We start from the raw sequence: 16736 nt of genomic DNA, 5'->3' as shown, positions 1-16736 counted from the left end.
TTCAGTGAGTGAGACATGTTGTCAATGAAATGGTAGCTTGTAAACCTCACAGACCCTGCAAATAATTTGTCGAAAATCTACCTAGGCACAAGATTTAAAACTTTATTTGCAACATCAGATAGTCATGCTCACTTTTATTTTATATCACATGGTTTCCACTATGCCCATTTTTTTAAAGACATGCGTACATATTTGCCAATCTAAACAGCTTTCACAATCCATCAACTTACTGCACAGTTGCCAAAGAGTTATGCCATGCGTTTCGAATCGAAAAAGTAAAGTGAACAACAGTTAACGGTAAAGACGAATCACATTTTCAAAATATTTCATATTATTGGATGTTGGTCACATAGATGATTATTATCATAAACAATACTGTCTTAGTAAAATATTGCCGAAGGTTTCACGTTGAAATGTTGTACTTAAAATTTTATTAAATACTTAAAGAATTGGATTGTTACTGTCTATTTTTATTTTTACAAACTTCAATATGAATTAAAAGCCAAACAGGCATAGCAAGTGAAATGTGTTTGAAAGGTTGTATTCTGTTTTACAGATTCTGAAGATAATCTGGCAAATACCTACTTAGCGGACAGCAAATCACCTTTAGTTGCAATATTGTCTTTTAGCTGTACACAAATTATATTATATTTGTATTGCATTAGTGTTGTTGTCTTGTGTATGTGTGCCAATTATAGGCTCAATAGTTTCTATCATGCAAATATTTGAAAGAAAATAAATATATTTTAATACACCTAATAATTTTTGTACAAGAATTGGTAAAAATCCCAAACTAATAGGTTAAATGTCATACACACCCATGATAATAATTCCAAAACCGAAATGAGGATATATTATTACAATGCTATTTCTATTATTTGGTTAATGGGTCCCACTTTGGGTTCACCCACAGTTGAGAGGTTATTTTTTTCATTCAGATTTTAGGCATCTGATCACAACAGCTCTGATATGGTATATGACTGTGCGTTATCTTACAATAATTGGCCAATTCCTCGAATCAATTGTTTCAAATATCACAAGCTTGTGATGAGATTTCTACCATCTGTTTGACATATTGCCCGAACTGGCTTTTACATAGTTTATGACTATGTGCTCTCTTTAAATGACTGATTAGTGTGCCTAAACAACTGTTTGAAATATCATTTGCACCTGTGGTGATATTTTGTCATTAAACTTGAAACATCTCATACCATTTCTATTAGGATTGTTGATGACTGCAAATTCATTCATAAATCTTAAATATATATATAATATATAATTAAAAAAAAAATATATATATACAAAGTTGCAAGGTTATTACATGAGCTTTTTTATAAAGAAAGTTCTCAGGCCAAAGTCTTTGTTTTTGTCTATTTTTAACTTTGTTTGAAAAACTTCGCAAGTATTTTTTATAGATTGCATTATAACAAACTAATTTTAGATTTCAATACAAATAGTGCAATAATTTACCTATGGTGCTATTGTTATTGTCATCGCTAATTTGAACTGAACAGTTTTCGAGAAAAATTCTATAGCCGGCCATTGACTACTTTTGTTGGAACAATTACCTACAGTTTAGTGTTCGAAAAAACCATCTCATTTAACTTTTTGTTGCTCATAGTCACTTTTTTTCTTAATGATTACTTTGAGAAAGTCTCACAACATTGGTAAATAGTAAGTGCCGGCTGATATTTGTCTGAGCCAACGTGTTATCACTTCTCACTATTCGCCTGACATACATTGAGCATGTAGTGTCTTGCTTACAATTATGTAATATCGAAGAACCCCAAGTTAAATTTAGAGAACAAAGAAACTTGTTCAATACTGCTCCTCATCTGCATTAACAAGATTATAACATTTGCTGCTTATACGCCAAATGAAAGACAAATAAGATGTTTACTTCCATGAAGTTTGAGCTCAGTAGCATATACAATTTACAAAATTTGGTAATATGATGGTAGTTACTGAATCTCACAGACACTGCAAACAGTTTGTCAAGAACCTACCCAGGTGCCAGGTTTTAAACTTTATTTGCAACATCACCTAATTAGCCTCAAACAGGAAATATTATATTTGTTTTGCATATCAAAGAAGCAGGAGTTAAATATAGACAACAAAGAAAATTATTCAGTACTGCTGGTCACCTACAAAAACAAGATTATAACATTTGATGCTTTATACACCAAACCAAAGCCCAATGTTTACTCCAAATAAAGTTTGCGCTCGGTAGCATATACAATTTACAAATATTCAATGAATTTATTATTTTCTGCCTACTCCGCTCTCCAGTATTCTATTCTGCGCAAAGCTTTAGGGTTAGCTAAAATGTAAGCAGATTTACCAAGCGAGACATGTTGTAAACATTATGGTGGCTTCAAAATGCCCCATACACTGCAAATAGTTTTCAAGAATCTACCCAGATACCAAGCTTTAAACTTTATTTGCAACATCACCTAGTTAGCCTCAAACAGGAAATATTACATTTGTTTTGAATTAATGATAGTCATGCTCACGTTCATTTCAGATTAATCCACTATGCCCATATTTTTAAGGAAATGCGTACATATTTTCCTATCTAAACAGCTTTCAAAATGCATCAAATCACTGCACAGTTGCCAAAGAGTTATCACATGTATCTTAAATAAAAAAATTAAATAAACAAAAGCTAATGATCAAGACAAATCATATTTTTAAGACATTTCATCTAAATTGAGGTTGTTCCCATAAACTACTATTATCAGACGCTATACTGACATAGGGCAATATTGTCAAATATTTTATTTGAAAATATTATGAAAACAACACGGGTAATATGGAACACAAATTAATTCTTTAATCAAACTATCGAATTTACAAAGAGTTTAACAGTTATATTTTAAAACAAATATTACCAGTCTTTCTTATGAAATTTTTTCAATTTCTCAAGAAAAATTTAGTATTTTGACCATTTATATGTAATTCAACCATGAACAACTTAACCCAGAAGAATATTATGATAGACAGTAGAATTATATCACCCCTAACCATGGCAGGTTTGAAGACATGTATTTACTGATTTGCTCTAGTTTTTAATTTAAATTGCAATTGGAAAAATCTTGTAAACCCAAATTGCCTGATTCTCAAAGTTGATTGTTTGACTATCACACTCACAAAGTTTTTTTTTTCTTTCGCATCACATTAGATAGTTTGGTTGATGAACCGGCTTGCACAGTAAGAACTCTAATAGTGAGTGAGTATTTATTGCAAAGTTATTTTCTAGTGCTGTTGTTTTTCTAATAATTATTTTTAATATTCGTCGTTTTGGTATACCTTCAGTGTTGTTAGAGAATCTCCTGAACCAAGTAGATATTATTACTTTCTACTTATTTTCTGCTAAATGTTCAGCAGCAAGGGTATAGGTAATCATGATGCAAAATCAAACAGCCACAAGGTCAATTAATAGAACAAAGGAAATTATGCAATACGGTTACTTGCAGGCAATAATAAGATTATATGGTTTGCGACTTTTACACAGTCTCTCATACAGAGAAGAATTTTGTGCACTCCATAACATACAAAATTGAAAGATATTTAGTGATTTAAATTACAATGCTAATTTTATATAAAGCAGGAGAGGCTGATAAATGTTTATAAAATTCACAATAATAAAAAGTCTGAAAGAATGATCCCAATTTGCAAAAATATTTCTAATAATTTAGACACAAAATTAAACAAAAACTTCTGTTGAGCACCAATAACGACCAACTGATAGATGAATTTTTGAAAATTCGCCAAAGCACACTTGCAAAATTTCCAGCAGCTCCTTGTTAACTGTTTTTATTACTGCTGACAAAGTTATTACTTTTGCTCTTTTACTCAAGGAAGGTCGCAAGCCAAAATTTCTGTTTTGTCAATTTTTAATTTTGTTTAAAAAACTACACAAGCATTTTTTGGAAATTGCCTCGTAACAAAATAATTTTAGATATCAATTGCAATAGTGCAATAACCTACTTATTGTTCTATTGTTATTGCTAATTTGAACTTAAAATTTTTTTGGAGAATTACTCTATAGCTGGCCGTTGACTAATTTTGTTGGAAAGTGACCTCAAGTTTTAATGATTGGAAAACTCATCTCACTTTACTTTGCGTAACTCATAGCCACTCATTTTTATTAATAATTCCTTTGAAAAAGTCTTGCAGCATTGGTAAACTTTCGGCGCTGTTTGCGATATTTCTGAGCCAACCTGTTTTTAATTGTTGCCACTTTGCCTGTCATACATTGAGCATGTCGTGTTCTGCTGATTATGTAATATTGAAGAAGCATCAAGTAAACTTAAAGAACAAAAAAACTTATTCAATACTTCAATCGGTAAAATTCAGTACTGGTCATGTGCAAAAACAAGATTATAAAATTTTCAGCTTGTACACCAAATCAAAGACAACTAAGATGCTTACTCTCCTAAAATGTGCGCTCAATAGCGTATAAAATTTATAAATATTCCATAAATCTATTATTTTTTGTCCACTCCGTTCTATAGGATTCTTTTCTGTGCAAGGCTTTGTAGTCAGCTAAAAACCAAACAGATTTAGTGAGTGAGGCATGCTCTTAATAAAATCGTAGCTTGTAAATATCAAAGACACTGCAAATAATTTGTCAAAAATCTCCCGTGGCACAAGATTTTAAACTTTATTTACAACATCACCCGGTTTGCCTCAAACAGCAAATATTATAATTGTTTTGCATTAACGATAGTTATGCTCACATTCATTTTCGATCACATGGTTTCCACTATGCCCATATTGATAATGAAATACGTACATATCTGGATATCTAAACAGCTTTCACAATGCATCAAATTACTGCACAGTTGCCATAGGGTTGTGCCATGCATCTTGAATCGAAAATTCAAACTAATGAATGCATTATCATTCACAGTTGTAGTAGTGTTTTTGCAATCAAATTGGTGAAATATTGGCACACATCCACTTTAAGATGGTTGACAAATAAGTGTGCACTTACAACAGTTGATCAACTTTTAAGCTCATCATTCAAATAGAACACACACTTGCTTTGATATTTGTGCCATCAAACTAGAGAGAGTTTACGACAGCCAAAATGCTTTAAAATTATTAGTGACTGTGAGTGAACTTAAAACAATTTGTGATGTGGTATGCACATGTGATAATAGTTCTGTCATCAAATTGAGCGCTTATAAGAATTAGTCAATGTCTTCAAAAAATTGTTTAAAATATCATACACACCTGTGATAATATTTCTACCATCAAAGGGTGGACATATTTTTGCAATGGTGTTGACATTGTTTATGACTGTCTGTGCTCTTTTGGTATAATTGGTCAATGTGCTCAGAAAACTTCTTAAGAAGCATATTCATTGGTGGTTCATATTTTGGCATTAAATTTGGAACATCTTGCAGCGATGGTGTTATGAATGACAATGACTGTTATTTCAAATAAAATAATCAGTCAATGTCCCCAAATCAATGGTTAAAATATTATACACACCTGTGAGAATAATTTTACCATCAAATTGGGGACATATTGTTGCAATGGTGTTGACATATTCTGTGACTGACTGTGTTCTTTTGTTATAATTGGTCAATTTGCTCAGAAAACATCTTAAGAAGCATATTCATTGGGGGGTTCATATTTTAGCATTAAATTTGGAACATCTTGCAGCAATGGTGTTATGAATGACCTTGACTGTTATTTCAAATAAAAAAATCAGTCAATGTTCCCAAATCAATGGTTAAAATATTATACACACCTGTGAGAATAATTTTACCATCAAATTGGGGACATATTGTTGCAATGGTGTTGACATTGTCTATGACTGACTGTGTTATTTTGTTATAATTGGTCAATGTGCTCAGAAAACTTGTTAAGAAGCATATTCATTGGGGGGTTGATATTTTAGCATTAAATTTGGAACATCTTGCAGCGATGGTGTTATGAATGATCAAGACTGTGATTTCAAACAAAACAATCAGTCAATGTCCCCAAATCAATGGTTAAAATATTATACACACCTGTGAGAATAATTTTACCATCAAATTGGGGACATATTGTTGCAATGGTGTTGACATATTCTATGACTGACTGTGTTCTTTTGTTATAATTGGTCAATTTGCTCAGAAAACTTCTTAAGAAGCATATTCATTGGGGGGGTTCATATTTTAGCATTAAATTTGGAACATCTTGCAGCGATGGTGTTATGAATGATCAAGACTGTGATTTCAAATAAAAATATCAGTCAATGTCCCCAAATTAATGGTTAAAATATCATACACACCTGTGAGAATAATTTTACCATCAAATTGGGGACATATTGTTGCAATGGTGTTGACATTGTTTATGACTGTCTGTGCTCTTTTGGTATAATTGGTCAATGTGCTCAGAAAACTTCTTAAGAAGCATATTCATTGGGGGTTCATATTTTGGCATTAAATTTGGAACATCTTGCAGCGATGGTGTTATGAATGACCATGACTGTTATTTCAAATAAAAAAATTAGTCAATGTCCCCAAATTAATGGTTAAAATATCATACACACCTGTGAGAATAATTTTACCATCAAATTGGGGACATATTGTTGCAATGGTGTTGATATTGTCTATGACTGACTGTGTTATTTTGTTATAATTGGTCAATGTGCTCAGAAAACTTCTTAAAAGCATATTCATTGGGGGTTCATATTTTGACATTAAATTTGGAACATCTTGCAGCGATGGTGTTATAAATGACCTTGACTGTTATTTCAAATAAAATAATCAGTCAATGTCCCCAAATTAATGGTTAAAATATTATACACACCTGTGAGAATAATTTAACCATCAAATTGGGGACATATTGTTGCAATGGTGTTGACATATTCTATGACTGACTGTGTTCTTTTGTTATAATTGGTCAATTTGCTCAGAAAACTTGTTAAGAAGCATATTCATTGGGGGGTTCATATTTTAGCATTAAATTTGGAACATCTTGCAGCGATGGTGTTATGAATGATCAAGACTGTGATTTCAAATAAAACAATCAGTCAATGTCCCCAAATCAATGGTTAAAATATTATACACACCTGTGAGAATAATTTTACCATCAAATTGGGGACATATTGTTGCAATGGTGTTGACATATTCTGTGACTGACTGTGTTCTTTTGTTATAATTGGTCAATTTGCTCAGAAAACTTCTTAAGAAGCATATTCATTGGGGGGTTCATATTTTAGCATTAAATTTGGAACATCTTGCAGCAATGGTGTTATGAATGACCTTGACTGTTATTTCAAATAAAAAAATCAGTCAATGTTCCCAAATCAATGGTTAAAATATTATACACACCTGTGAGAATACTTTTACCATCAAATTGGGGACATATTGTTGCAATGGTGTTGACATTGTCTATGACTGACTGTGTTATTTTGTTATAATTGGTCAATGTGCTCAGAAAACTTGTTAAGAAGCATATTCATTGGGGGGTTGATATTTTAGCATTAAATTTGGAACATCTTGCAGCGATGGTGTTATGAATGATCAAGACTGTGATTTCAAACAAAACAATCAGTCAATGTCCCCAAATCAATGGTTAAAATATTATACACACTTGTGAGAATAATTTTACCATCAAATTGGGGACATATTGTTGCAATGGTGTTGACATATTCTATGACTGACTGTGTTCTTTTGTTATAATTGGTCAATTTGCTCAGAAAACTTCTTAAGAAGCATATTCATTGGGGGGTTCATATTTTAGCATTAAATTTGGAACATCTTGCAGCGATGGTGTTATGAATGACCTTGACTGTTATTTCAAATAAAAAAATCAGTCGATGTCCCCAAATTAATGGTTAAAATATCATACACACCTGTGAGAATAATTTTACCATCAAATTGGGGACATATTGTTGCAATGGTGTTGACATATTCTATGACTGACTGTGTTCTTTTGTTATGATTGGTCAATTTGCTCAGAAAACTTCTTAAGAAGCATATTCATTGGGGGTTCATATTTTAGCATTAAATTTGGAACATCTTGCAGCAATGGTGTTATGAATGACCTTGACTGTTATTTCAAATAAAATAATCGGTCAATGTCCCCAAATTAATGGTTGAAATATTATACACACTTGTGAGAATAATTTAACCATCAAATTGGGGACATATTGTTGCAATGGTGTTGACATTGTCTATGACTGACTGTGTTATTTTGTTATAATTGGTCAATTTGCTCAGAAAACTTCTTAAGAAGCATATTCATTGGGGGTTCATATTTTAGCATTAAATTTGGAACATCTTGCAGCAATGGTGTTATGAATGACCTTGACTGTTATTTCAAATAAAATAATCGGTCAATGTCCCCAAATTAATGGTTGAAATATTATACACACTTGTGAGAATAATTTAACCATCAAATTGGGGACATATTGTTGCAATGGTGTTGACATTGTCTATGACTGACTGTGTTATTTTGTTATAATTGGTCAATTTGCTCAGAAAACTTCTTAAGAAGCATATTCATTGGGGGTTCATATTTTAGCATTAAATTTGGAACATCTTGCAGCAATGGTGTTATGAATGACCTTGACTGTTATTTCAAATAAAAATTTCAGTCAATGTTCCCAAATCAATGGTTAAAATATTATACACACCTGTGAGAATAATTTTACCATCAAATTGGGGACATATTGTTGCAATGGTGTTGACATTGTCTATGACTGACTGTGTTATTTTGTTATAATTGGTCAATGTGCTCAGAAAACTTGTTAAGAAGCATATTCATTGGGGGTTCATATTTTAGCATTAAATTTGGAACATCTTGCAGCGATGGTGTTATGAATGATCAAGACTGTGATTTCAAATAAAACAATCAGTCAATGTCCTCGAATCAATGGTTAAAATATTATACACACCTGTGAGAATAATTTTACCATCAAATTGGGGACATATTGTTGCAATGGTGTTGACATATTCTATGACTGACTGTGTTCTTTTGTTATAATTGGTCAATTTGCTCAGAAAACTTCTTAAGAAGCATATTCATTGGGGGGTTCATATTTTAGCATTAAATTTGGAACATCTTGCAGCGATGGTGTTATGAATGACCTTGACTGTTATTTCAAATAAAAAAATCAGTCAATGTCCCCAAATTAATGGTTAAAATATCATACACACCTGTGAGAATAATTTTACCATCAAATTGGGGACATATTGTTGCAATGGTGTTGACATATTCTATGAATGACTGTGTTCTTTTGTTATGATTGGTCAATGTGCTCAGAAAACATCTTAAAAAGCATATTCATTGGGGATTCATATTTTGGCATTAAATTTGGAACGTCTTGCAGCGATGGTGTTATGAATGATCATGACTGTGATTTCAAATAAAAAAAATCAGTCAATGTCCCCGAATCAATGGTTAAAATATTATACACACCTGTGAGAATAATTTTACCATCAAATTGGGGACATATTGTTGCAATGGTGTTGACATATTCTGTGACTGACTGTGTTCTTTTGTTATAATTGGTCAATTTGCTCAGAAAACTTCTTAAGAAGCATAATCATTGGGGGGTTCATATTTTAGCATTAAATTTGGAACATCTTGCAGCAATGGTATTATGAATGACCTTGACTGTTATTTCAAATAAAAAAATCAGTAAATGTTCCCAAATCAATGGTTAAAATATTATACACACCTGTGAGAATAATTTTACCATCAAATTGGGGCATATTGTTGCAATGGTGTTGACATTGTTTATGACTGTCTGTGCTCTTTTAGTATAATTGGTCAATGTGCTCAGAAAACTTCTTAAGAAGCATATTCATTGGGGGTTCATATTTTGGCATTAAATTTGGAACATCTTGCAGCGATGGTGTTATGAATGACCATGACTGTTATTTCAAATAAAAAAATTAGTCAATGTCCCCAAATTAATGGTTAAAATATCATACACACCTGTGAGAATAATTTTACCATCAAATTGGGGACATATTGTTGCAATGGTGTTGATATTGTCTATGACTGACTGTGTTATTTTGTTATAATTGGTCAATGTGCTCAGAAAACTTCTTAAAAGCATATTCATTGGGGGTTCATATTTTGACATTAAATTTGGAACATCTTGCAGCGATGGTGTTATAAATGACCTTGACTGTTATTTCAAATAAAATAATCAGTCAATGTCCCCAAATTAATGGTTAAAATATTATACACACCTGTGAGAATAATTTAACCATCAAATTGGGGACATATTGTTGCAATGGTGTTGACATATTCTATGACTGACTGTGTTCTTTTGTTATAATTGATCAATTTGCTCAGAAAACTTGTTAAGAAGCATATTCATTGGGAGGTTCATATTTTAGCATTAAATTTGGAACATCTTGCAGCGATGGTGTTATGAATGATCAAGACTGTGATTTCAAATAAAACAATCAGTCAATGTCCCCAAATCAATGGTTAAAATATTATACACACCTGTGAGAATAATTTTACCATCAAATTGGGGACATATTGTTGCAATGGTGTTGACATATTCTGTGACTGACTGTGTTCTTTTGTTATAATTGGTCAATTTGCTCAGAAAACTTCTTAAGAAGCATATTCATTAGGGGGTTCATATTTTAGCATTAAATTTGGAACATCTTGCAGCAATGGTGTTATGAATGACCTTGACTGTTATTTCAAATAAAAAAATCAGTCAATGTTCCCAAATCAATGGTTAAAATATTATACACACCTGTGAGAATACTTTTACCATCAAATTGGGGACATATTGTTGCAATGGTGTTGACATTGTCTATGACTGACTGTGTTATTTTGTTATAATTGGTCAATGTGCTCAGAAAACTTGTTAAGAAGCATATTCATTGGGGGGTTGATATTTTAGCATTAAATTTGGAACATCTTGCAGCGATGGTGTTATGAATGATCAAGACTGTGATTTCAAACAAAACAATCAGTCAATGTCCCCAAATCAATGGTTAAAATATTATACACACTTGTGAGAATAATTTTACCATCAAATTGGGGACATATTGTTGCAATGGTGTTGACATATTCTATGACTGACTGTGTTCTTTTGTTATAATTGGTCAATTTGCTCAGAAAACTTCTTAAGAAGCATATTCATTGGGGGGTTCATATTTTAGCATTAAATTTGGAACATCTTGCAGCGATGGTGTTATGAATGACCTTGACTGTTATTTCAAATAAAAAAATCAGTCGATGTCCCCAAATTAATGGTTAAAATATCATACACACCTGTGAGAATAATTTTACCATCAAATTGGGGACATATTGTTGCAATGGTGTTGACATATTCTATGAATGACTGTGTTCTTTTGTTATGATTGGTCAATTTGCTCAGAAAACTTCTTAAAAAGCATATTCATTGGGGGTTCATATTTTAGCATTAAATTTGGAACATCTTGCAGCAATGGTGTTATGAATGACCTTGACTGTTATTTCAAATAAAATAATCGGTCAATGTCCCCAAATTAATGGTTGAAATATTATACACACTTGTGAGAATAATTTAACCATCAAATTGGGGACATATTGTTGCAATGGTGTTGACATTGTCTATGACTGACTGTGTTATTTTGTTATAATTGGTCAATTTGCTCAGAAAACTTCTTAAGAAGCATATTCATTGGGGGTTCATATTTTAGCATTAAATTTGGAACATCTTGCAGCAATGGTGTTATGAATGACCTTGACTGTTATTTCAAATAAAAATTTCAGTCAATGTTCCCAAATCAATGGTTAAAATATTATACACACCTGTGAGAATAATTTTACCATCAAATTGGGGACATATTGTTGCAATGGTGTTGACATTGTCTATGACTGACTGTGTTATTTTGTTATAATTGGTCAATGTGCTCAGAAAACTTGTTAAGAAGCATATTCATTGGGGGGTTGATATTTTAGCATTAAATTTGGAACATCTTGCAGCGATGGTGTTATGAATGATCAAGACTGTGATTTCAAATAAAACAATCAGTCAATGTCCTCGAATCAATGGTTAAAATATTATACACACCTGTGAGAATAATTTTACCATCAAATTGGGGACATAATGTTGCAATGGTGTTGACATATTCTATGACTGACTGTGCTCTTTTGTTATAATTGGTCAATTTGCTCAGAAAACTTCTTAAGAAGCATATTTATTGGGGGGTTCATATTTTAGCATTAAATTTGGAACATCTTGCAGCGATGGTGTTATGAATGACCATGACTGTTATTTCAAATAAAAAAATCAGTCAATGTCCCCAAATTAATGGTTAAAATATCATACACACCTGTGAGAATAATTTTACCATCAAATTGGGGACATATTGTTGCAATGGTGTTGACATATTCTATGAATGACTGTGTTCTTTTGTTATGATTGGTCAATGTGCTCAGAAAACATCTTAAAAAGCATATTCATTGGGGATTCATATTTTGGCATTAAATTTGGAACGACTTGCAGCGATGGTGTTATGAATGATCATGACTGTGATTTCAAATAAAAAAAATCAGTCAATGTCCCCGAATCAATAGTTAAAATATTATACACACCTGTGAGAAGAATTTTACCATCAAATTGGGGACATATTGTTGCAATGGTGTTGACATATTCTGTGACTGACTGTGTTCTTTTGTTATAATTGGTAAATTTGCTCAGAAAACTTCTTAAGAAGCATATTCATTGGGGGGTTCATATTTTAGCATTAAATTTGGAACATCTTGCAGCAATGGTATTATGAATGACCTTGACTGTTATTTCAAATAAAAAAATCAGTAAATGTTCCCAAATCAATGGTTAAATTGTTATACACACCTGTGAGAATAATTTTACCATCAAATTGGGGCATATTGTTGCAATGGTGTTGACATTGTCTATGACTGACTGTGTTATTTTGTTATAATTGGTCAATGTGCTCAGAAAACTTCTTAAGAAGCATATTCATTGGGGGTTCATATTTTAGCATTAAATTTGGAACATCTTGCAGCAATGGTGTTATGAATGACCTTGACTGTTATTTCAAATAAAAAAATCAGTCAATGTTCCCAAATCAATGGTTAAAATATTATACACACCTGTGAGAATAATTTTACCATCAAATTGGGGACATATTGTTGCAATGGTGTTGACATATTCTATGACTGACTGTGTTATTTTGTTATAATTGGTCAATGTGCTCAGAAAACTTGTTAAGAAGCATATTCATTGGGGGGTTGATATTTTAGCATTAAATTTGGAACATCTTGCAGCGATGGTGTTATGAATGATCAAGACTGTGATTTCAAACAAAACAATCAGTCAATGTCCCCAAATCAATGGTTAAAATATTATACACACCTGTGAGAATAATTTTACCATCAAATTGGGGACATATTGTTGCAATGGTGTTGACATATTCTATGACTGACTGTGTTCTTTTGTTATGATTGGTCAATGTGCTCAGAAAACATCTTAAAAAGCATATTCATTGGGGATTCATATTTTAGCATTAAATTTGGAACATCTTGCAGCGATGGTGTTATGAATGATCATGACTGTGATTTCAAATAAAAAAATCAGTCGATGTCCCCGAATCAATGGTTAAAATATTATACACACCTGTGAGAATAATTTTACCATCAAATTGGGGACATAATGTTGCAATGGTGTTGACATATTCTATGACTGACTGTGTTCTTTTGTTATAATTGGTCAATTTGCTCAGAAAACTTCTTAAGAAGCATATTTATTGGGGGGTTCATATTTTAGCATTAAATTTGGAACATCTTGCAGCGATGGTGTTATGAATGACCATGACTGTTATTTCAAATAAAAAAATCAGTCAATGTCCCCAAATTAATGGTTAAAATATCATACACACCTGTGAGAATAATTTTACCATCAAATTGGGGACATATTGTTGCAATGGTGTTGACATATTCTATGAATGACTGTGTTCTTTTGTTATGATTGGTCAATGTGCTCAGAAAACATCTTAAAAAGCATATTCATTGGGGATTCATATTTTGGCATTAAATTTGGAACGTCTTGCAGCGATGGTGTTATGAATGATCATGACTGCGATTTCAAATAAAAAAAATCAGTCAATGTCCCCGAATCAATAGTTAAAATATTATACACACCTGTGAGAAGAATTTTACCATCAAATTGGGGACATATTGTTGCAATGGTGTTGACATATTCTGTGACTGACTGTGTTCTTTTGTTATAATTGGTAAATTTGCTCAGAAAACTTCTTAAGAAGCATATTCATTGGGGGGTTCATATTTTAGCATTAAATTTGGAACATCTTGCAGCAATGGTATTATGAATGACCTTGACCGTTATTTCAAATAAAAAAATCAGTAAATGTTCCCAAATCAATGGTTAAATTATTATACACACCTGTGAGAATAATTTTACCATCAAATTGGGGCATATTGTTGCAATGGTGTTGACATTGTCTATGACTGACTGTGTTATTTTGTTATAATTGGTCAATGTGCTCAGAAAACTTCTTAAGAAGCATATTCATTGGGGGTTCATATTTTAGCATTAAATTTGGAACATCTTGCAGCAATGGTGTTATGAATGACCTTGACTGTTATTTCAAATAAAAAAATCAGTCAATGTTCCCAAATCAATGGTTAAAATATTATACACACCTGTGAGAATAATTTTACCATCAAATTGGGGACATATTGTTGCAATGGTGTTGACATATTCTATGACTGACTGTGTTATTTTGTTATAATTGGTCAATGTGCTCAGAAAACTTGTTAAGAAGCATATTCATTGGGGGGTTGATATTTTAGCATTAAATTTGGAACATCTTGCAGCGATGGTGTTATGAATGATCAAGACTGTGATTTCAAACAAAACAATCAGTCAATGTCCCCAAATCAATGGTTAAAATATTATACACACCTGTGAGAATAATTTTACCATCAAATTGGGGACATATTGTTGCAATGGTGTTGACATATTCTATGACTGACTGTGTTCTTTTGTTATGATTGGTCAATGTGCTCAGAAAACATCTTAAAAAGCATATTCATTGGGGATTCATATTTTAGCATTAAATTTGGAACATCTTGCAGCGATGGTGTTATGAATGATCATGACTGTGATTTCAAATAAAAAAATCAGTCGATGTTCCCAAATCAATGGTTAAAATATTATACACACCTGTGAGAATAATTTTACCATCAAATTGGGGACATATTGTTGCAATGGTGTTGACATATTCTATGACTGACTGTGTTCTTTTGTTATAATTGGTCAATTTGCTCAGAAAACTTCTTAAGAAGCATATTCATTGGGGGTTCATATTTTAGCATTAAATTTGGAACATCTTGCAGCAATGGTGTTATGAATGACCTTGACTGTTATTTCAAATAAAAAAATCAGTCAATGTTCCCAAATCAATGGTTAAAATATTATACACACCTGTGAGAATAATTTTACCATCAAATTGGGGCATATTGTTGCAATGGTGTTGACATTGTCTATGACTGACTGTGTTATTTTGTTATAATTGGTCAATGTGCTCAGAAAACTTCTTAAGAAGCATATTCATTGGGGGTTCATATTTTAGCATTAAATTTGGAACATCTTGCAGCAATGGTGTTATGAATGACCTTGACTGTTATTTCAAATAAAAAAATCAGTCAATGTTCCAAAATCAATGGTTAAAATATTATACACACCTGTGAGAATAATTTTACCATCAAATTGGGGACATATTGTTGCAATGGTGTTGACATATTCTATGACTGACTGTGTTATTTTGTTATAATTGGTCAATGTGCTCAGAAAACTAGTTAAGAAGCATATTCATTGGGGGGTTGATATTTTAGCATTAAATTTGGAACATCTTGCAGCGATGGTGTTATGAATGATCAAGACTGTGATTTCAAACAAAACAATCAGTCAATGTCCCCAAATCAATGGTTAAAATATTATACACACCTGTGAGAATAATTTTACCATCAAATTGGAGACATATTGTTGCAATGGTGTTGACATTGTCTATGACTGACTGTGTTCTTTTGTTATAATTGGTCAATTTGATCAGAAAACCTCTTAAGAAGCATATTCATTGGGGGGTTCATATTTTAGCATTAAATTTGGAACATATTGCAGCGATGGTGTTATGAGTGACCTTGACTGTTATTTCAAATAAAAAAATCAGTCAATGTCCCCAAATTAATGGTTAAAATATTATACACACCTGTGAGAAAAATTTAACCATCAATTTGGGGACATATTGTTGCAATGGTGTTGACATATTCTATGACTGACTGTGTTCTTTTGTTATAATTGGTCAATTTGCTCAGAAAACTTCTTAAGAAGCATATTCATTGGGGGGTTCATATTTTAGCATTAAATTTGGAACATCTTGCAGCGATGGTGTTATGAATGATCAAGACTGTGATTTCAAATAAAACAATCAGTCAATGTCCCCAAATCAATGGTTAAAATATTATACACACCTGTGAGAATAATTTTACCATCAAATTGGGGACATATTGTTGCAATGGTGTTGACATATTCTGTGACTGACTGTGTTCTTTTGTTATAATTGGTCAATTTGCTCAGAAAACATCTTAAGAAGCATATTCATTGGGGGGTTCATATTTTAGCATTAAATTTGGAACATCTTGCAGCAATGGTGTTATGAATGACCTTGACTGTTATTTCAAATAAAAAAATCAGTCAATGTTCCCAAATCAATGGTTAAAAT

The sequence above is a fragment of the Watersipora subatra genome, chromosome 4 (genome assembly GCF_963576615.1).
Source record: "Watersipora subatra chromosome 4, tzWatSuba1.1, whole genome shotgun sequence".
NCBI lineage: Eukaryota > Metazoa > Bryozoa > Gymnolaemata > Cheilostomatida > Watersiporidae > Watersipora > Watersipora subatra.
Note: the sequence above shows the minus strand (reverse complement) of the source record.